A 22,244-nucleotide genomic window follows, 5' to 3' on the forward strand; every position below is an offset into this window, starting at 1 on the left:
ATTTTCACTGTTTATGTTGCACGTTAAATATAATTTTTCACACTGACTTCCAGATGCAAATTGTTATCACTTCATTCTTTAGCATTCCTATACAATTTTAGGTAGCAAATGTGGAAACAATTGCATCTCTTTTCAATTTGAGCATTTCATTTTAAGATAAATGTCTTTTGAATACATATCTGATTTACAGAAGACTCCCTATCACTACATYTTAAAAACAGAATCAAATTGCTGTCTGTTTTAAATGCAACTGTTTCTGTGGTTAGAGTCTGCTGCCTGTAAGAAGGATTTTAAATAACTGTTGTAAATAGACAATTTTAATTAGAAAAGTGAGTCTCTTTTCTAAATACAAAATGAAACTTTGCTTGCTTTCCAGTATGGTCCTAAGACAACATAAAGTTAAATAGCTGCAAAAACATAAACCAAAAACATAAGAGAACCATGTTAGTTTTGGTTTTAAAACATCAGCTGTCACCTTAAAAATTACTGAATAACTTGCTTTTGGTAAAGGACAAGAAAAAGAAAAGGATCAAAAAYATACAATATAAACCTACTCTTGTGATAACTCTGCTTCGCTGACAGACAACAGCAAAAGGCAATTCAGAAAATGGTGGTAAATCTTAGGCTAGCTTACAAAAAAACTGAAGACAAAACATAAGCATTTTCCTTCCTTTGAAGTGTTACTTGACAGTATGACTTTGCATCCTTTATGTTAGGCACTCTTCTGATTTGACAGTTTGATGTCTGCTGGTGAAAAAAAAATATTCCAATAAAAGCAGGACTCATTTTCCTACTCCCATGTCTAAATAACAGAGTAAGGCAGAAGCCACTCCTTATMAGTTATCACCAATGGTCCAGCAGCAGTAACCTCTCTCAGTTACAGATGCACTAATCTAACACATGAGGCATGAAAGAAAAAAATAATTCCACTTTAAATGTACACAGCCTGTTTAAAGAAGATTAATAAAATACTTTCATGAAAGTGGTTATACAGAGCAATTTCTTGGCTTTATTTAACAAGAAAATATTAAAAAAAAAAAGAAAAATATTTATTAAACTTTGAGAAGTGATGAAAGATCACTCACACRCAAATGAAAGAAACTATCAGGAATCTAACTAATATGAATTTGTAAGATTGTACATGTGATTTTCACCTTGACCATCCCTTAAAATATATTAATTGTGCCATTTGTTTGTTTGGGTTTTTTTTAAATTGTAAAGCAATGTGAATATTCTGCCCAAAAATTTGGGTGGGATGGTTGGCCTACACATTGAAATGTAGAAGGCCATAAAACCKCCTGCAATAGCTTGTACCCCTTGCTGCCTCTTCCCTGTCACACGGAGGATGCAGTGGATCTGCAAGTCAATTTGACATAGGAATCCTCTTCTTGCTTATTTCCCACACCCATGTGTTCCAATATTATTGTCTTCCTCATGGCAAAAATAATACTGTGAAGAAGTACAAACCAAGTATGTCACAAATGGTAAGAAAATTAGATGCAGAAGTTTGCTATTGGATTTAGATTTCATTCRGAAAGTTTTTCGTAGGATACCACTGGATATGTACAAATTAGTGCATTATTTAGAGAGCAAGTAATATTATGAAATAGTAAATAAGAGTAACTAGTACTAAGAAAGCTATGAGGAAAGATCACAACTTCCCAGAAAATAAATTCTAGCAATAAAAGGTAGATCCAGGTATTTGACAATGAGACATATAAGAAAAGTGAGGTCTGAGACCTCACTAAAAAGATGGTCAAGGAAGCTATATCACAAATTGATGACACATTTATTCAATTTCTTGAAAAATAGCTGTAACACAAATAAATACTAAACATAAGTTCACTTTAAAAAAACCAAAACAACATCAACAAAAACCCAGAAAATAAGGAAATAAGGAAGAGTCAAGAAAATGTGGTGAAGAACTTGCAGCTTCAAACACGGTGAGAAACTTTTCTTAAAAAAAGGCTCCATTTCTAGCTAGATGAGCAGTCACTTCAGAGAGTATATCTGGCCTATGCAGAAAGCTTGTAGGATGGAACATAAATCTAACATGCTAGGAAAACTGTCAGATGTCAGAAAATATATGAAGAAAGTGAGAACAGAAAATGTTAGGCAGGGTCAGATCTTGCAAAATGGCAAGTACTAAAATGTACTGTCATCATCCAAATAAAAAGAAAACAGGAAAAAAAGCATGGCTTCACCAAGCAGCAAAAACCATTTAAGATTAAAGACAATTTACAGGCAGTCCAAAAAAAATGAATATGGGAATGTTGACTATATTAGTAGTAAATGCAGTGTGGCTAATGACACACTCTGTGGAAATGAAAATTACTCATCTAAGATGAGAAGAAAACAAAGACATAAAACAGTTTTTAAGGAAGTGTCTAGACCAAGAGTGCAAGACCCCGTAATCTCCATTCGMAATACTTGTACATGMAAGGGCAGTCCAACAACAAAGACTTTTAATGAATCTATCAGGCTGGCAGTCAAATGTCTGAAAAAAACCCCTAGCTTTTATTTCATATAAGGAAAAGGAGTGTATATGGTCCAGACAACATAAAAACAAGTGCCTGTGGCCTCATGAGCTGTACTAGGATTTGAAATAAACTGTGAAGCATTAYTGCAAAGCTAGAGACACTGAAGTAATGAAAATGGAATATTATGAATAACAGCTTTACCCCAAAATAGATTATCATCATGCAAAAATACCTAGTATATCTTTTTATGAGATAAAGAATAGTGTAAGAGAAGAAACATGGAAAATCCATGTGATAAGATTGTATATGTTGGATACAATGCCACTCAAGAAAAGAAGAATTATTSTGGACAAAATGCTCTAGAAATGCAGAAGAATCACAACACAGTTTAAAGGAAGGAAACAACATTAGGACAAAACAGGATATTACTGGAATATAAGATGGCTGGCTATGTTTCAAATGATGTCTTTGGAACTGTGTGYGTTTTACTGATACTAATACAAAAATTCAGATAATATCAACAATAYTCAGCAATAACAAACCTGCAAAACCTCAGTAGAAAGGTGAAGATGAAAGATCATACAAAAATAACTGAACTGAAAATCTGAAGGACTGAAGTAGTAAAAAGTGGATTGAAACAGGAAATGCAAGCACAGGATCACACACTAGGGACAAGCAAATGATGTCACAGGCTGATACCTCCCCAGCTGGAAACCACAAGAAAAATGTGAYTGCATATTGCCATCAGCTCTGGAAAGATGGTGTGACTAAATCTTCAGCTGACAAGGGTCTGAGATGTACCCATTGAAGAGATATCATCAGGGATAGGAAGCAGTAACAAATCTGCATTTGAAATTATACACACAATGTATGTGATATGGCTCTGAGCCCAGTTTAACTTTGAAAACTGTCATTAGGTCTCTAATCCTTGGAAAACCRAGTCAAGTTTCCCAGGGAAAACATTTGCAGAATTTTAGGCATGTGCAAAGTTACRATTGGCTGGGAATTAAAACATCTAAGCAGAAAGATATTAATTTAAACCACAAGCATATGGCTCTGATCACTCACTTCTGCACTTAGAAACTTAACCTCATCCTAAGTACCTTCTAAAAATATTTTTCTACTATATATTTGCATGCCTACAGGTCCAAGAGCAAAGGTGAAAACGTAAAAACATCTGACAAAAAGCTCTGAACCCACATCTGTATTGCCCGTATTCAGGGCATCGATTTGGAAGCCGCTTTTGCTGAGCTCTGTCTGTGATCCATCACGAGAGACAGACCTTCTGCAGAGTGACTCAGGTCCTGTGTGGGCTGAACAGTCTGCAGAGGTTGYCTGTCTTTCTTCACTAAACTGCTGGGAAGCTGGGACTTTGGTGCATCACTTGTATGCATGTTTGCATGCAAATAGAGATTCATTCATTCAATCTTTTGCTTCACTTATCTATACAATAATCTACATCAGGTTTTAAATATTCTCACATGCTTTGAATTAAAAAAGGAGCAGGATGTCAGCTTAGTCATAGGTTGAACTGCATCAGTTTATAAAAACAATTCTATTAAATAATTATTGGACAAACMGGAAACTCAGTTTGAACATTGCTTTCATTTCCATGTGTCCACAGAAATTGCAGCATTTAGCAGTGCTATTGTTATTTCTGTGCATCTTACTGGAAAARATCCTCTCCACTTTTGTACCAGATTTAGTTATTTTTTTTTATTACATACAAATGTTCACTGTGACAGAAATCTGCTACATCCTTGTAGTTAAACTTTCCAAAGGTAATGTAATTACTCAAAATTAATTGGTTTGTTACCAGTCAAAGCTTGGTTTGTTACCTCCCATGYTCTTGCTAAGAGCATATGTGAGTGTATGCATGTTTATCTGCCATGGCTGTCTTTTCTACAGAGCAGTGGTGGGGCACAAAAATGCAGACTCCTTAGGAACACTGAACAGAAAACAAAAAATAAGAAAAGAAGGATCTTGATGTTAAGACATTGAATTGAAAGAAAGGTTACTGGGTTCAACTCCTGTGTCTTTTGTTTTCTGGATACCTGTAGCACAAGACAACATCATCAGGAATCCAAGTGATGAGCTTAAAATCTCATATTTATAAGGCAAATATTGTTTATTGACTTTGTCATAGCAATTTGGTAACTTCTAAGTACTAAAGAGCTTTCAGATGTTACATATGACTAGAAGTAGCTAGTTTAAAAAAAACCAAACAAAACAGCCCAATAGGCAACACACTACCTTTGAAATTACAGTCACCATTTTTCTCAGCATGATTAATAGAGCACTCCCTGCCTAGAAGGAACTGTGAAACTATGGTCTGTGCTTATTAAACTGCCAAAGCTTTTAAATAAATTCTTGGTTAACTAAGTAAACACAATTGGAAATATTACCTTTGGAATAATATCTTTTTATGTGGTTATGCCATACTAGTTATAGCAAAGTAACCCTCACTTCAAAAGATGTGTCTTACTTGAGTGCAGAGATCCAGRCTGTTTGATCAGACATTAAAATACACCCAGACATCCTTGCTGYCACATATTTCAGATAACTAAAGCCCAGTTTCTATGTAAGAACACAACTGAAGGTAGTTCTCATTTCAAAATTGTAATGGAATCAATTTTCTACATGCAGGTGAGACCCTCATGCTTCTCTCTAGCATGAAGTCAGTCATCAGAAGGAAAGCAGCAGCTGGCATAATAAATGAATTGGGCACATTACCCTGCATTTTTAGCAACCCCTGAGTGATTCCYAAGTGCTTTTCAAATCTAAAAAAAYCAATTCATTAAATAGGTGAAGAAACATGAAGAGTATGTTGCTATGGATTCCTGCTTCAGATTGGRATATTAGATAGAAAGGATGATTGGGTTGTAAGAGTTCAAAATTTTGGAAAAAAAATTAAAATATTGTTCTGCAATTTTAACTTAGACTAGCACAGTGAACATGTTTTAAATATTTTTTTCCAACCAGATGACTTTCTTTCCAGCACTCAGTGAAATAGATTCTGCTAATTCACACGAGTGTACAGCTAGTGAAAATATTTCAGATTACACTAGGATAAGATTTGCAAAATGTACTATTCAATTTAGCTGAATATCAGATTATCAATAACTGTGCCTTGAACTCTGATTAAGCATTTCTCTGAATCTCCTTTTTCAGAATTGTTAGAGTTGCAGTCTCRGGGAGGGTGGGGAGGAATAAGAAGTTGGTATTATTACTTTTTTGATCTATCTCAGTATGTTTAMTTAATCTCCTTTTAGGGTTGGTGTCTTGGCTGTCTATGTTCCATATGAAAGCCAGGTTTTCTCAACCTTTGCAGCACGCCCCAGGGATTCTGCCTCTGCTGAAAGGASGCTCAGCAATGCTGGGGTTTTCACAAGAACACTCTCTCCTCCTTCACATCACAAGCACTTGTTACTCTCCCTGTATTGACATGATGAGGTTAAACTATAGATTGACCAAGAGGCCTGGTTGGAATTTAGAAACAATGCTCAAAAAMGCCAGGGGGAAATTTCAAATGAAAAGCTGCCTAATGATAGCAGAACATTCCAAGACAATTTTGCCACTGAAGCTCCTTTATCAACAAACCACAGTCCTGATAAGAATTTCATCTGAGATTTTAAAAGCAACACAGCAAGCCCGGAGACCTTTAAGGATGAAAAGAAATTTAACCTTATTTATTTCTCAAAAGGCTATTAAAAATAAAAAGAAAACCCACCACTTTGAGGCTCTCACATTAAACCAATTTATTCGTGTTTATGTAGGGCATCCAGACCTTGAAGTAGCCCAGAGTGACAGACAAAGCCACCGAGCCCTGGGCTGTGGGCAGCCTGAGTGACTGAGTCACTCTGACAGGAGCACACAAGGTCTGCAGAACATTTTGCCTCTCAGCATCTGCCGGGATTGGATTCCCCACGCGCAGTTTAGTTTATCTGAAATGGATTTTCAGAGTTAAAATAAACTAGTTATTACTAGGAGGTCTTTAGCAATGGAAACTTCATAAATGTTGTTAAATCGTGGCTTCAACAGAGGTATGGATAAAACCAAAACAAACTACTGTATATACTTCCAAAGGAAAAGCATAAAAACGATTCCTCTTGCACTTGTTGCACTGTGTGCTACAGGGATTGCACCAAACAATGTTTTAGTAAACAATTTTAAATAGTATTCTAAAATGAAAAAAAAAAAAATCAATCAGAATCCCTATAAAAATACAGAAATATTACCAGAGGTAGGTGTGAGGTCATGACTGCTGATGCTATTTAATTTTCAGGTCATAAATCAACTAGACATAGTGGATATTTCTATTATACACTTTCTACAATATTATTAATAGTATCTTTGTTTCATGTTGACTTGCACAAATGTGAATGCAGAAGGTTTGAATCTTCTAATCATCTCCCAAYACCAGTTGTGCAAATAAGCTGATTTAAAGATGCTTTTTCTAAATTTGGAGATGAAAAGGATTTGCCTTTGCAGAAGAATACTTTAAGAAAACACAATTTGCCTCAAAATCATACATGACATGTGTTAGACAAATACACTAATATAAATAAGAAACTATGGATCAGATCAAACACCTTAAAATCAGTATMTTTAGAAATGAAAATAGACTAAAAAATGAAATTAAAATCTGAAGAAAAAGAAAAAATTTAAATATTTTCCCCTGGAAGGTAGTAATACTCTCCCTATTGAGAGACTACAGTTATCTTCCTCTGCCCAAAAAGGTCATGACAAATGATTTTACTTAGCCTTGGCATTTAAAACTATACTTACTGGCAATTGCAATTCCACTGACAAGATTAGAAACTAAATTCATGTAATATTTATAAAAGACTTTTATTGCACATACTGGTCACAGTACTGTTTGTTGTTTTTTTGTTTTTTTTTTTAATATATGATACTCTAATCCTGTATTTCAGAATTTCACCACAACAATTGCTGAAAGTCCAGGAAAGATTTTCACTTTTTTACATGTCTATCACTTGGTTTAAATTCTTGGATTTTTTCCCTYTCAAATATCTGTCTCAGCAAGAGACAGATATAGGTGAGATTGTCTCCTGTGCTCTTAAAATTTCTCTCACCCAGCTCTTTGTGTCAGGTTATACAATTGTGTAGCCCTTTTTACATCTCCATCCTTCTTCTGCCTGAACATCTAACAAGGCATTAGAAATTAACATTTTCAGCAAAAAAATGTTAAAACAGTATAATATGTAATAATCTTTTTAATATCAAAGAGTTCCAGATGACATAAAAGAAGTTTTTGGAAATTCATTTCATGGCAAATTCGGAAACAAATTTTTCATCATTATTAAAAAAAAAAAAAAAAAAAAGAGCAAGACAGAAAAGGTTTCCAAATGTTTCTACTCCAATTTGTTGTTTCCAGTTGCAACACATGGCAGAGATAATACCTAGTTTTAGCACTTTTATGTACTAGACACTGCTCTGAGACCAACTGGTCTTTCATAGCTTGATTCTTTTACTTGAAGGGTCTATAAACCCCACAGCTGTATTTCAGAAAAACCTGAGTTTTATTACTAAACACATGCAATTAGTATKAATAAGTTTGTGCCTATGTATACATGCACAAACCTCAAGAATCAAAGGCAATACACATCTTTCCTCTCCCTGTACTAAGAGGGTCCAAAATACAAGAAAAAAAAAATTATACTGACATCTCTTTTTTTCTCCCTCTTAGCTATGAATTCAAATTCCCTGTAAAGAGAACTGAGTCAATTTTAATAAAAATCAATTGGATATTTTGAATGATTAAAATGAAGGAAAGCAACTCTCAGCTGAATCAGTTCCAGTTTGTTACCCTGGAGGKGGCACAAGTTGATATCATTTTAAATGTGACTCACGCTGTTTAGACAGATGATATAAATATCTGAGGAAGACAGAGATAAATTAGTTTTATCCATCAAAACAGTCTAGAGTCAAGGTTTCCATTAATAATTCAAATTTTCTATGAAAAATTTCCTACTTATTTTTAACCAAATGGTTTCTCTTTTTTTTTGAAGAACAAAAATAATCAACTTTTGAATAAGAAGATCTTTAAATGGGGAGAGTAAGTATTCTTTGGTTTCTCTAGAAGACTGCTTTTCCATGTGTTACTTTACCAGTGTAGACTTTTTCACAGATACTGCACATATCAGTATTACATAACAATAATACACCTGAGAGATGAACAATTCCTTTCCATGAGATAACTTTCAGAGATGTTAACTCTGGTGGGGTAGAGAATTGTTACGATAAAAGTGAATAAACTCGTGGGTTGGGGTAAAGACTGTTTAATAGATAAAGTAAAAGCTGTGCACACAAACAAGGCAAAATAAGGAATTTAATCACCACTTCCAATGGGCAGGCAGGTGCTCAGCCATCCTCAGGAAAGCTGGGCTCCATCACATATGACGGTGACTCGGGAAGAGAAACCCCATCACTCTGAACATCCCCCGTTCCCCCTTCTTCCCCAAGAGCATGATGTCATATGGGATAACCCTGTGGTCATTTGGGATCAGCTGTCCTGGCTGTGTCCCCTCCCAGCTCCTTGCAYACCCCCAGCCTGATCCCTGGTGGGGTGAGAGGCAGAAAAGGCCTGGACTTCGTGAGTTATCAACATCTCTGAGTTATCAGCGGTGTTTGCAGCAGATACAAAACACAGCCACATATCACATACTGCAAGGAAAACCACTCCCAAAAAAGCCAGCACAGCCCAATTTCCTGAGCCTGATCAGAATGTTGTCCCAGCCACCCTTCACTGGCTCCTTCCATGGTCCGTGGCTACACATCTTCTTTTGGGCTCCATAGACCAAATCTGACCCCCTGTGTGATTAAAGATATTGCCATCCCCCTATGAAAAACCCACAAATGCTTCAGCGTTTTTATTAAAAAAAAACAAAAAAAAACAAGGAGCACATAAATTTATTAAAACCTGTGCCTCCAAATGCCTGGGACATTAGCACTTCAGAGATAGCTAAAGATGATAAGGCTAAAATATGCCTAGCTAAGTACAAGCCAAATGTTACCAGTGGATCAGATCACTGAGGGRGAAAAAAATCAGGAAATTATTTAGGAGTAAAGCTGTTTTACACACATTGCACATTCAAAATGAATGCAGCTGCTGCTGCATATGTAGAGCATAGGCTGACACCACAAACTTGCTYTAAGGACTGGACAAGCTCAGGTTAAACGTAATAACATTTCATTTGCTACATATGAAATAAGTGGCCACACCGGTGGCCTTTGTCTTAAAGTTCTCATGTGAACAGCATTTTGCTTGAGTCAAAATGACCCATGATGGTTACTTCTGGGAAAATCCTGTATGAGGTCTGAAGGCCATCCCACTGGTGAACCTCAGAACAGACAGAAATCAGGCAGCTTTACAYGTCTAGAAATCTTTCTGATGCTGCAGAACTTAAGGTTGCCATCATCTGTGCTAATCCTTTTTTCCTTCTTGTTTTCTCCAACAAAAGGTATTTTAAACAATACCTTATGGAATCTGAGAGCCTTTTTTACTGGGATTCACAACAAACTCCAACACAGTCATGTTACAATTACTTTTAGCATTCTCTAATGAAATCCCAGACATTCTGCCATTTTCTGGTTATCTGCTGGTCAAAGAAGTTCATGTTAAACATGCCAATTACAGAAATATTACATGGAACTAGTCAGCTGGGTAAGACAGCTCCGAAGAGTACAAAAATGAATCAAATATTATTTACAGCATAGTAAACCTARTGGCCAAAGGGTCAAAATTACAAGCCTGGCACAATCCTGAGCAGTACACAGAGGAACCTATACCTAATTAAAGCCCACACAATGCACAAGGCCTGTTCAATGACCATTTAGCCACCACTGAGTCAGAAACAAAAAACTTTATGTTATTATCGCCTTTGCATATTGAGCTGGAGGGGAGAAAAGGGGACATACCCTCACAAAACAACTACAAGCCTCCCACAATGACTTCAGTTAAAAATAATCTATCAGCATCATGAAAAGTTATTCAGAAATTGTGCTTAAGAAATGACTGACTGGTGATCCAAAGACTTCGATCTTCAAACCCAGGATCTCCTAGATGATGTGCTTTCTTTTCTGAAATAATTACATTTAGTGCTGTTGATGATAAACTGTTAAYACTTGCTATGRAAGTTCTGCATATGCTTTACAAAAYGATTTATCCATAATTTCATGATAAATATAGTTAKTTAATTGAAATGGATAATTTTATTTAACAGTTTTAAAGCAGTGTTTTGACATGTGTAGGAAATTAAGAGACTGCACATTCTTCCTATAGCTCAAGATCAAAAATATAATAACCACGTCCTTTGGAATTGTGTCTGGTAGGAAATCTGGTCCCTCTCTCTTCAAAACAATGCAAATACACACAGAAAACAGAATTGGGAAACAGCAGCTTGTCACAGATTTAAATTGTTAAATACCAGCTAGTAATCCCTGAAACTGAGTCACTAATGTCTCCAGAACTTTAGCTAGCATATGGGAAAACTCATCACAAAAATAAGAGATGTATAAAACTGGAGTATTCAAGTTTGCACTAAGGTTTAAAAGCAAACAGAGCATTGCACATAGTTTTAATAGACTATTAATAGAAGAAAAAAACACGGGTGCATTAAAATTTTAGTAAATTTTTAAAATATCTGACCACATATAAGGACACATACAAGGGTCATACCTCCACATTCCAATGAAGAGCATGGATCAAAAATGAAATACAGTTCTGAGCAGATAAATTTGTGTCCACATTTATCTACTGCCAAATGTTAAACAAATGCTTCTCAGTATTTGTTTTGGCTATACCTTTCCCCCACTATACAGGTAGATATTTGTTTTTTCTTCCCTTGCTTTTTGAATACTAATCACCCCTCAACACTATCTAATATGTTTCCTATGCTTTTAGAAAAGATAAATATTTGTGAAGCTTTAACCTGTTTTGAGATTGTGGTGCTCTTTATCAGCTTTAAGAAGAATCTGAATTTCAGCAAAATAAAGATGGGTCTTGTTTCCTAGAACATGCATCAGGTTGACATTTTCTTCTACACTCAGCCAAAGCTCCTGCAGCACCTGTTGTTATCACATTCTCCAAAGTACAAACTTACCAATTCACCAAATTGTGCACTGGCTGCTCAGTTAGATTAAAACAGACTTCACTTTCCAAAGCATGGTGTATGGTATTTGGGAAATTTTATCCCTGAGCTAAAATCTACTGCAATTGCAGTGAGTCTTCAGGAAAAGGTCGGGTCTTGATCGGCAGCATCCTGACTTCTGAAAATATTCCTCATCCACTGACTTGATTCCATCAGAAGGAAAACTCAGCAAGTGGAATAATAGGAGGATTGGTGAAGAAATCAGGCATTAAAAACAGGATTCCTTAAGAATTCATTGCACTTTCTTTCCAAACAGGAAGACTGCCAGAAAAAAGGAGGTGGAGCGGATGAAAAAAAATCTACTTTTTTTTCAGATGGATCATAGAATCATAGAATTTTCTGAGTTGGAAGGCACCCACAAGATAATCAAAGTCCAACTCCTGGCCCTCACAGCACAGCACCAAGAATTTTATCATGTCCCTTGGAGCATTGTCCAAATAATTCTTGCACTCTGTCACGCTGGTGCTATGACCACTTTCCTGGGGATCCTGTTCCAGTGCCCAACCACCCTCTGGGTGAAAGTATTTTTGAAATATCCAACCTAAATCTCCCCTCACACAGGGTCTTTTTACTTCTTGCTACAGAAATCAGCACCTGTCCTTCCTCCTGCCCTCATGAGAAAACTGTAGATTGCAATGGGGTCCTCCTTCAGTYTCCTCTCCAGGCTGAACAAACCAACTGACCTCGGCTGCTCCTCGTATTGATTTCCCTTCAGGTCCTTCACCATTTTAMTGGCCCTCCTTTGGACAYTTTCTAATATCTTTTATAAGTTATATAAAGGACTATAGTCATAGAAAGGGAGAAAAATAGATAGATAGATAGATAGATAGATAGATAGATAGATAGATAGATAGATAGATAGATAGACAGACAGACAGACAGACAGATAGATAGATAGATAGATAGATAGATAGATAGATAGATAGATAGATAGATAGATAATTTATTTTGAGACAATTATGAAAACACTAGAGCCAGCAGCTCCAGCAAGCTGCTTTTTTTTTTTTTTTTCAGAGCTTAAGCCCGGAGAAAAGAAGTCTTCACCAGGATATATAATATTCTCACTTTCCAGACCCCTAAACATTTCCCAGATAACATGTCACCATTTTCAGAAAACGCAGGTATTTTGTCAAATGTATGTTAGAACTGATTCCTTCAGCTGCCTTTTTGAAAACTTTACATATTGTTCATGGCACTCACAGCTCCGCACAGCACAGTCTGAAAAAAAAATATAGGCACATTAGTAAGACAAATAAGTTACTAACCTAGGAGCCTTGGGTGGGTGAATGTGCTCAGATGTTTCTGTAAAAGGTCAGACAACTTAGGAAGAAGCTTTTGCAGAGTAGGAGCTATTATTTATATTACTTATTATTCCCATCAAATTACTTAAAGGGCGACACAAAAAAAAACCTCCTTGCCCAGAAAACAGTGAGAAAATAGCTGTCAGGTGGGAACAGAGCTCCAACTGTGATAGTATGTACAGATTACCATCCTTTTAAACAAAGAGTAATCAGCTCAGTATTATACATTTTTAAAATAACCGAGACGGCAATTCATGGCAAACTGAAATTAAGTCTATTTTTATTCCTTGGTTCAAAATAAATCAGGGAAATCTTCTCAACTAAAAGAACATAATGGATAGAAGGTGAACAGGTTGTTTTATTTGCTTTTAAAACATTGTTTCAGATTCCTAGGGTAAAAAGATTATTTCTAGGCGTGGGTGGTATGATTGAACTTCTCAGTCTCTTTATGTAGTTATTCTCCTCAATGCACATTTAAATGCAGTGCTAATAAGTAATGAATATAGAAAAAAAAAAATCCAAACAATTGAATGACATTTTCCATTCCTTACAAAGTTTGAAGCACAGGAAAAAATATATCCCAAAGTTGTAAAGTAATTTCAGGTGAAGTCTTGAATTCTTTTAATTTCAGATGTTTATTATATAATTCTATTGACATATTATCTTGGTATATCACAATCTATTATTAGGTGTTTTTTGTGGCCATTTACATTCACAATGCCCAGAAACAGCAGGTGAAAAAAATCATCTACATTTTATAAATATGGAATAAAACATACTGGAAGGCATGTAAAAGTGAGTTTAGCTAATGTTCCCAAGGTATTCAAGGTGAGCCAGTCCCTGTCTTTACACTCAGATCACACAAGTCCATCATGGTCTTGGTCCTACACTTTGCACTGTGCRTTTCCTTCGTAGAGAGCAGATGGCCAGGAAGGAATGGAACTACTGATCATACAACCAGAATTTGAACATACAGAGTACTGTAAGCAGAGAAGGAAACATAGGAGACTGCCCTGATGAAGTCAGTGGCAAAATTCACATTGATTTTCTCATGTCTGGTTTCAATCTTGAGTTTAATCACTCTTGCTCATGACAGGGATGTCCTCTCATCTAATACAACCATCAGAGGATCCTCAAAAGCTCAATCACAGCAGCAAGAAAGGAAGGCTGTTCTAACAAAGGATGCTACGTACCTTTTGATAAAAAATCTTTCACATGTACAGACAAAAAGGCAGATTCTCTGTCAGCTTTCAAAAGACAAAATTCCTAAGAACTTTGGTYATAACAAATGAAAAAAAGAAGAAGAAAAAAAACCTTCAAAAATTACAAATTCAGTAAACAAGAATCATTGTTCTTCTGAGTTTGAGATTAAGAGAATGAACCTTTTAAAGGACACAAGAGCAAAAAAAAGAGCCAAACAGTTAAAGGAGTTTCAAAAAGCTGGCCAGATAATAAAATAGTAGCTTTTTTTGTTGTTGTTGTTGTTCCCTAGGACTTTACGGTTTTAAAATATTTTGAGGAAGAAGGTGGGAGTGAAAGGTCTAGAAACTCTAAAAGGAGTAAGTAAGGACAGTTCAGAAATCAAGGATAAAAACAAGATATTTTCACTTCAAATTGAGACCCACTAATATGAACACGGGTACTGCACTCATAATTTTTCTGTTCGTGCTGGTTATTAACGCCTTTTTTCAAGCTTGACATAATCAAAAACCCATTCYATTCACAGTAAGACCTTGGATAGTCAGAGGATTAAATGGTTATTAATAGAACTTCTAGAGACAAAAAATTAACTTGGAAAAAATCTTTACTAGTCAAAAAAAACCAAGAATGCTGCAATTAATAACTGCTAAAACAGTGTTCTGAAAAACAAGAACAACTTCAAGTTCCCCTGTTCCCCTTTTGGGAAGAACAGCTTCGTTTCCCAAAGCTTTTGCAACCCTGGCTAGCTTTCTTACTCTGTGGAAAATCAATTATCACAGAAATGAATAATGTCTGTTTATTATGAACATGTTAGTTGTTCTAAGAAGCAGATCAATTTGAAAGATAGATTAGACAAGGACAACAAATTCATGCCAACACTGAAACTTATGAATATGGATTAAGACTGACTATGATGGCTTAGATAAAACAGTCTATGTGAATGCAAGATCAACAAAACTACTTTGCAAATAGTAAATAATGTATCGAAAACTAAAATGGTCATATTTCTTTTTAGTTAATATCTTCAAGGCTTCCCATACAAAAAAAAAATAAAAAAAAAAAAAAAAAAAAAAAAAAAAAAAAAAAAGAAAAAAAAAGGGGAATACATAGAATTGGAGAGGGGAGAAAGGGATAGGAACCAGGTGCAAATGTCAGTGTCTTTAAGTGGCTGTGGCAGTAGGGGTAGGCAGAGGACAGTATGAAACAGGACTCATGTAAGGAACCTGGAATCAAATGGAAAAGAAATTAAAAAGTCTGAGGGAATAAACGAAGAAACTAAGGRGAGAAAAAGAGGTAGGACCAGATGTGTAGAAAGGACTGAGATAATAATTTGGACCACAGAGATTAAAACCACATGACTTAAGATAGGATTCAGAAGAAATAAAAGACAAAAAATAAATAGGGAAGCTGAGAAAATATAGACAATTGCTAAAATATATATTCAAAATAGAGAAAGAAGCAAAAGAAGAAGGAAGAAAGCAATGACATGGAAAATGCAAAGAAAAAAAAAACCCATAAAAAAAAACCTTGGCAGAAAGAGTCAACCTTGTCAGTCAAAAGGATGAGATGTGATCACATCAAGAATCAATTCAGGCCTTGCAGAAGATATTCCCAAATAGAATGCAATTTCCCTAAAGGAAATGCCTTTATAACAAGAAGAATTAACAAATCAATAGAAGAACTGTTTAATTTTCTTGCTATTAGTTCAAATTCATGTTCTCTGCAAAGAATGTCTGAATGACAATCACTAGCAGAGCAGAATCCCATTCATATTGCAGCTGCCAATCAAAACTACAAAGCTACAATATGTATTCAACTGGGGTTTTTGGCATATACCTACAACACAGAGGTCCACAACAAAAAACAAGTYAGATCATAATGAAATAAAGCTTTAATTTTTATTTGAATATTAATTAGTCAATCTTTGTTACAAATATTTTAAGATAAATGTATGTGTAATGGTGAAATGTTCTTGGAAAARGTGGATCTTCATGAATCCATTATGAACACTACTTGGTTTAATCTCAACTAGACAGTGGATTTTTTTAGTCTCAGAAAGGCTTTAAGATAAAATAAACAGATGTAAACTATCACACATGTTTCTAATTTCTTCTATGTGGCTCACCTAAATGCATACATATTATTAAAACACTATTTTCTCTCATCTAAAATGACTGGTTATTGCTACTTTGTACAGTATCAGGAATACCCTGAAGGATGTCTTCCTGCAGCCTSTCCAGTCCACCACCACAAAGACATAATCCTTTGACTTTCACTTCAGTCTCCATGGGATGGAGCAGAGATGAAACCAATGCTGAACCTGATGAAAACCAGTCTGCAAAGTCTGGCTAAGYTCCTTTCCTACACCCACACCCCTCACAGTGTATATGGGTGACGAGTTTCAAGAGCCTAATTATGTGCATTACAAAGCAATTGTGTGTTTCGTTAATTCCTACTCAAATCAGTATTCTGGAGAAGTGCTCAGTACCTCCCAGAAAAAAAGCTCCCCTAAAATGTTGGGATTTTTTTCCCACATGGGGCCGACCGCCCACGTAAGCAGCGGGGTTTACATTTTGTGGGCATAAATTATTGGTTAGGAAAAGAAGTTTACATTCATTTTAGAAATACATCACAGACACACTGCATTGGGAGCAATTTAGCGTTCCTACTAGTTAAACTGCCAGATTACTTCGGAGTGCTATTTGGTAGCACACTTTGCCTAGCAACAAGTGCCAGATGTCATTCCATTTCCTGCACACACAATAGAGGTCCATAAATTGCTTTAGGTTTAAGCATTCTGGAATTATAGATGCTGTTCAGAATTGATTTAGTCACAAAATATCCTGCATACAAACGCTCTACATAATCTCTTTACRCAGATGAACATGTCCAAAGATAAACATGTGAGGACTGTTGGCTTATTGTTTTTTTTTTCTCCAAATGCTTGTGGCTTTCCAAAGGAAAAGTTAAATTACTTAGGGACATTTTACAAGGGCATGCAGCAACAGGACAAGGGACAACAGTAAAGTAAAAGAGAGTAGATTTAGATTAGATATTCAGAAAAAAAATTACTGTGATGGCACTGGAACAAGTTACCCAGAGAAGSTATTGATGGTCCTTCCCTGGAACTGTCCAGGGCCAAGATGGGCAGGGCTCTGAGCAACCTGGTCTASTGGAAGATGTGCTTGCCCATGGCAGGGAGGTTGGAACTAGATGATCTTTAAGGTCCTTTCTAATCCAGGCCATTCTATGGTTTTGTGTTATTAGCAAAAAATACTTTTAAAAACACATATTTAGAATGAGAATGAAAAGCCAATAACTTACCTATATTCCAAGGAGACTGTAACAAAAACAAAATTATTTAAGAACTTAGAATCTAAGGTAGAAAATCAGTAAGATATAAATGTGGCAGGGATTAGCCATATTGGTAGTAACCAAGTATTAACATTTATTGGTGTACGGAGAGTTTGAAGATAAATCTAGGTGAAAAATACTGCCCACTAGCAGAAACAAAAAAAAACTTGAGTATGAAAAGCAGCAGCAGAAAGAGTATTGCTCAATAAAGACAGGGACTACTGATCATACAACCAGAATTTGAAAGTATTTTAGGATGYATATTCTGCATGAAAGTAAATACCTTGAAATAGCAGAGGTCTGGAAAACACCTGTAATCAAAAAAGAAACTGAACAATATTTAAAAAATATCACCTTGGTGGACCATGTGGTCTGGATATTAACCTTTRTATTGGGTAGTATTTAATTGTTCAGTGATAGGAATGCAAGATCATAGYGGAAAGGATATCACAATATCTGTGTGAAGCGAAAAGGAATCTGGAACATGGTGGAAAAAGARGTAGGGATAAGACTCAGGGAAAAAAGAAGTTCTGAACAGAAGAGTACTGCAGGGCCATGCTCCTCCCTGTTACCAAAAATCATTATAATTTTGTCTTCTACTCAATTTTTTATCAGGAATATCATGTGGAAGCAAAGGTAGTAAAACTACCTAAGAGAATTTATCTTACTCTCCCAGATAATGCTGTGGCATTTCTCTTCAATTTAAGAGATGACATCTCCATTGGGACCTRTGATAGAGCAAGATGACAATTTTGAACAGCGTATTTCCAGGTCTATCAGGTTGGAATTTTCCTTCACCAGACAACTAATGTTATTATTCTGAAGCCAAAAAAATTCCAAAGCACAAAATAAACTACATTCCCCATCCCCTGCTCCCCACCAATATTTAGCATTAACTTAAATGTTTATTACTCTTCAGGTAATAGCTTTTTATAACAGAAATAGATAAAATAGTYTGTGATACTACTGAAGTTTGTAATGTAAATAAAAATAAATACTAGCAGGAAGAGTATGCAATATCCCTTTTTTATTATTTTAATATGTGCATCTGCTGCTTAATTTCTCCATGGATATCTAAACAGTATACAGAAATTTCAAAGACAGAGCTAAACATTACATTGTTTTTCTGGCATTAAACGAGTCAGAAAGGRTACCTAGAAGTTTTTCCAATGCTTTTTCAGAAAATAATTTCCACATACAGAGAAGTAGATTCTCCCCATACATATAAAACAGAGAGGCATATATACCTATATAAAGATACATACTTCTTTAATTAGCACAAAGAAATGTGTACATTTTGCAAGGGTATTGCAAGAGCAATAGAAAATAACTAAAATGGAAGATAAAAACATATTTACCATTGTACATGCTGCCGTAAAATGTCAAAATAATTTTTGATTAAAGGTCACTAAAAATATATTAGGAAAATGAGCCTCAACCACACATCAATTATGGGTAAAGCAGAAAAATGTAGTGGGGTCTGTTTAAAATTCTTTTGAAAGAGAAAGTGGACATTCTTTCAGTACAAATCATCAGTAGATTTCAAGAAAAGCAATTAGAGCAAATTGAGTTTTGTTCTTTTTCTTAGCACATTCTCTTTTGCAATCTTTCACTTTTGCAATGACCTTTCTTAAACTACCTTTTTTTGGAAGGAAATTCAGATATCAAATGTAAATGGCAACAGGCTCTCATTATGCATACATTTCTATTTATTAAACCAATATACGAAGCATCTTCTTTTCCTTTTTCACACAATGGCTGTCTTGAAAGAGCAATGCAATTCTTGCATGTTAACTTGCATTTTATACTGATTTTTTTTGCCTCTGCACCTTCCAAAAGAGAGCTGCATTGAAAACACAAGGATTTCTGATCTAGTTGTAGTTAGATGGTTCTGAGAAACAATGTCAAAGACTTTACTGAAGTCCAGACACACAACRCCCACAGCCTTTTTCCCTCATCTGCTCAATGGGTTACCTTTCTGTAGAAAGAGATCAGGTTGGTCAGGCAGGACCTGCCTTTCCTAAACCCATGCCAGCTTGGTCTGGTGCCCTGTGCATGCTTGCAATGGCACTCAGGATGATCTGCTCCATGATCTTCCCCAGCCCCAAGGTCAGACTGACAGACCTGTAGCTTCCCAGACCCTCGTTCCAGCCTTTCCTGTAGATGGGTGTCACATTTGCTGACTTCCAGTCAACTGCAACCCCTCCCCAGTTAACCAGGACTTCTGGTAAACAATGGAGAGTGGCTTGGCAAGAAACTCTTATGTTCCTTGGCTCTTTGGAAGTGCTTTTCTTCTATGTTAGTATGGGCAGCTTTGCAAAATACCTCCAGAMCTTCCAGCAATAATATATAACAGGTCGGGATGTTTTAGGTTGAACTACACATGGGAATGTGTGTAGGAGTAAGTAATATCAAAATACTCTCCCTTTTTTAAGAACAGCAATACCATTAAGACTTTTAAGACAGTAAAATGCAGAATGTTGAAAGCACAGCTCTAGATACTCAGCTTGTTTCAAACTGGGATGAAAGTGAGATTGAGATGCAATAATCAAACACTTCCACACATTTGTGACAACTAACTGAGACTCAGTTCTTAGCCAAGTTACAATACCTTTTTCCTTCGTGCCTTAAGCTGCTTCAGTATGCATTTTCCCCTCCCATACTTATGCACAGCCAGAATCACTCCCTTTCACTATTTCTGTCAAAAATAGATCAGTGAGAAAATTCTTCTAAACATATTAACCCACTTAGTAGGAAGGACTTGAATAAAGCTGAAATGCTAGGTGTCTGTATGATCTCCAGCTGACCTGAACACAGGAGATCTCCCACATGCTATTAAGCTACAAAGCCAAGGTGAAGTCATACTTCCTATGCCATGGCTTTCATCTGCAGTGAAAGCTTTCAAAATAAAAAATAGTTGAAATCAGATTTCATCCTTAGGATCTTGTGTCACCCACRTCCCAGCACATTCTGTCCTGGTACTCTAGCTCAACCACTCTGAAGCAGACAGAAAGGAAAAAGCACCAAGGAACAAAAATCATGCTATTTTCAGTAGCAGTTTCCACCCTAATTTCTCCAGTGCAGGATAGAAACATCTCTCACAATTCTAGCTTCCCACTTCTGTTCCAAGAATTTACTTGTCTGATGGTCTGAAACTGCCATGAGTGTCAATTGTTGCATGCTAACTTTACAGGCAGGAAAGAGAGGACAGGACATTCTGCAGAGCTTCTTCCTTTGCACAAGACAAGAAATCTTTTTTTCAAATTAAAGCATGAGGGGCCATTGTCAGCTTATACCAAAAAGAAAAGCTAGAGGGGCTGTACATCCTGCTTTGACTTGTCATCTGCATTTGTGACTTTTAACAAATTATTTGGTTTTTAAGGTAGGTCTCAATTGTATGGATCAGCCAYGGATTTTTACACAAGGATCTGTAGCTCTCCATAATTTTCTGACCCTGCAAACTCTTTCAGCCACATATAGGAACCTAAGGCTTGCTATGATGCTTCAGTGCCTTTTCTCATCTCTTTGGTATAAATTTGCAATTTTAGASACTCTTTCATTTTCCAAGTATTGAACCAGTGAAGTTATTCTATTGTAACATGCCATGGAAATCACGTAAATCCAACATTACACATGTGTTTTAGAGAAGACAATTGCTCCAGTAAAGTGAGTTTCAATTAATATGTTGTTGGATTTTATCTGAATGTTTTWAACTTTCAGCTGTTTATGTTGTCCTTACTGTTTTCATAATTCCTTTGGACTTTGGTTCTTTTCTACTAAGCTTTTCATGCAAAGATTTGTTACAATATTATCAGTAAACTTGCTGCTAWAGCAGGAGTTTGAGAAGAATGGCTTCAAACTGTATTGGTAGGAGTGATTTGAAGGCAAATGGAGCCATAATATTCAGCCAATTCAYCAAGCCACCTATTTGTTATGACGCTAAGTATTACACAAATGTTAACCAAAAGGAAATGAGAAGGTGCCTAAAGCAAAATCTAAGTCCTAACCAAGTGTCTGGCCTTCAATGGATCTAGCAGATTTGTTTCTGTTCTTAACAGATTCTGGCAATTATCTTCACTAGCARCACCATAAAATGGTAAAACAAACTCTCACATTTACAGGTCTAAATAGGTGACACTGGGATTCTAAAACTGAGAATGTCAGCATTAATGAAGATGGGAGGGGAGAAGGACAACAGAGACTCCACACAACTCCATAACTTTCGTAATGCTCTTTTTGATGTCTTCGTTCAGGAAGATACAAGTATGCAATTAGTGTTTTAAATAGTAATTTTGACAGAGTTTAGAAGACACTAAGATCAAAGTGCTCTGAGAAGGAAAGCAGTATCATYCCCCTGTATTTCTTTCTGGAAGCAGAATCCCTGACTGAACATCACAGAGCAGTCACTGGCAACGCCTGGACCCAAAAGCTGGTCAAGCCCAGCATCAGCAGTCTGTCCCCTAAGCATATTTTACTAAATAGGTCGCTGACTTTCTCAAAAAGAAACAGCCCTCATTTGTGGATTTCTTACACCCCATAYGACTTCAGAATCTCCTCTGCTGACTGGAATGAACAGCAATAAGGAGATTAAACTGGAAACCCAGTCCTTTGCATGTCCCCTGGGACATGTCTGCTTACACATAAYTACTAGCCCTGGATTCCAGAGATGTCCAGATCTCATGATTTTAACATGATCCCTGCCAGTTTAAAACTGGAAAAGGCTAAAAGGGAAAAAA

The 22,244-nt window shown here is 36.1% G+C and overlaps 1 protein-coding gene across 1 annotated transcript in view; it reads right to left on the reverse strand.

The window, feature by feature from the left end:
- ITGBL1 (integrin subunit beta like 1) overlaps positions 1–22,244 on the reverse strand; it is a gene marked incomplete at its 3' end in the record, with an annotated part of 67,863 nt that overhangs the window by 14,154 nt on the left and 31,465 nt on the right. The window lies entirely within an intron of this gene.

Source organism: Malurus melanocephalus, unplaced genomic scaffold (assembly GCF_030028575.1).
Source record: "Malurus melanocephalus ecotype Western Australia unplaced genomic scaffold, MMel_1.1 scaffold_61, whole genome shotgun sequence".
Taxonomy (NCBI): Eukaryota; Metazoa; Chordata; class Aves; order Passeriformes; family Maluridae; genus Malurus; species Malurus melanocephalus.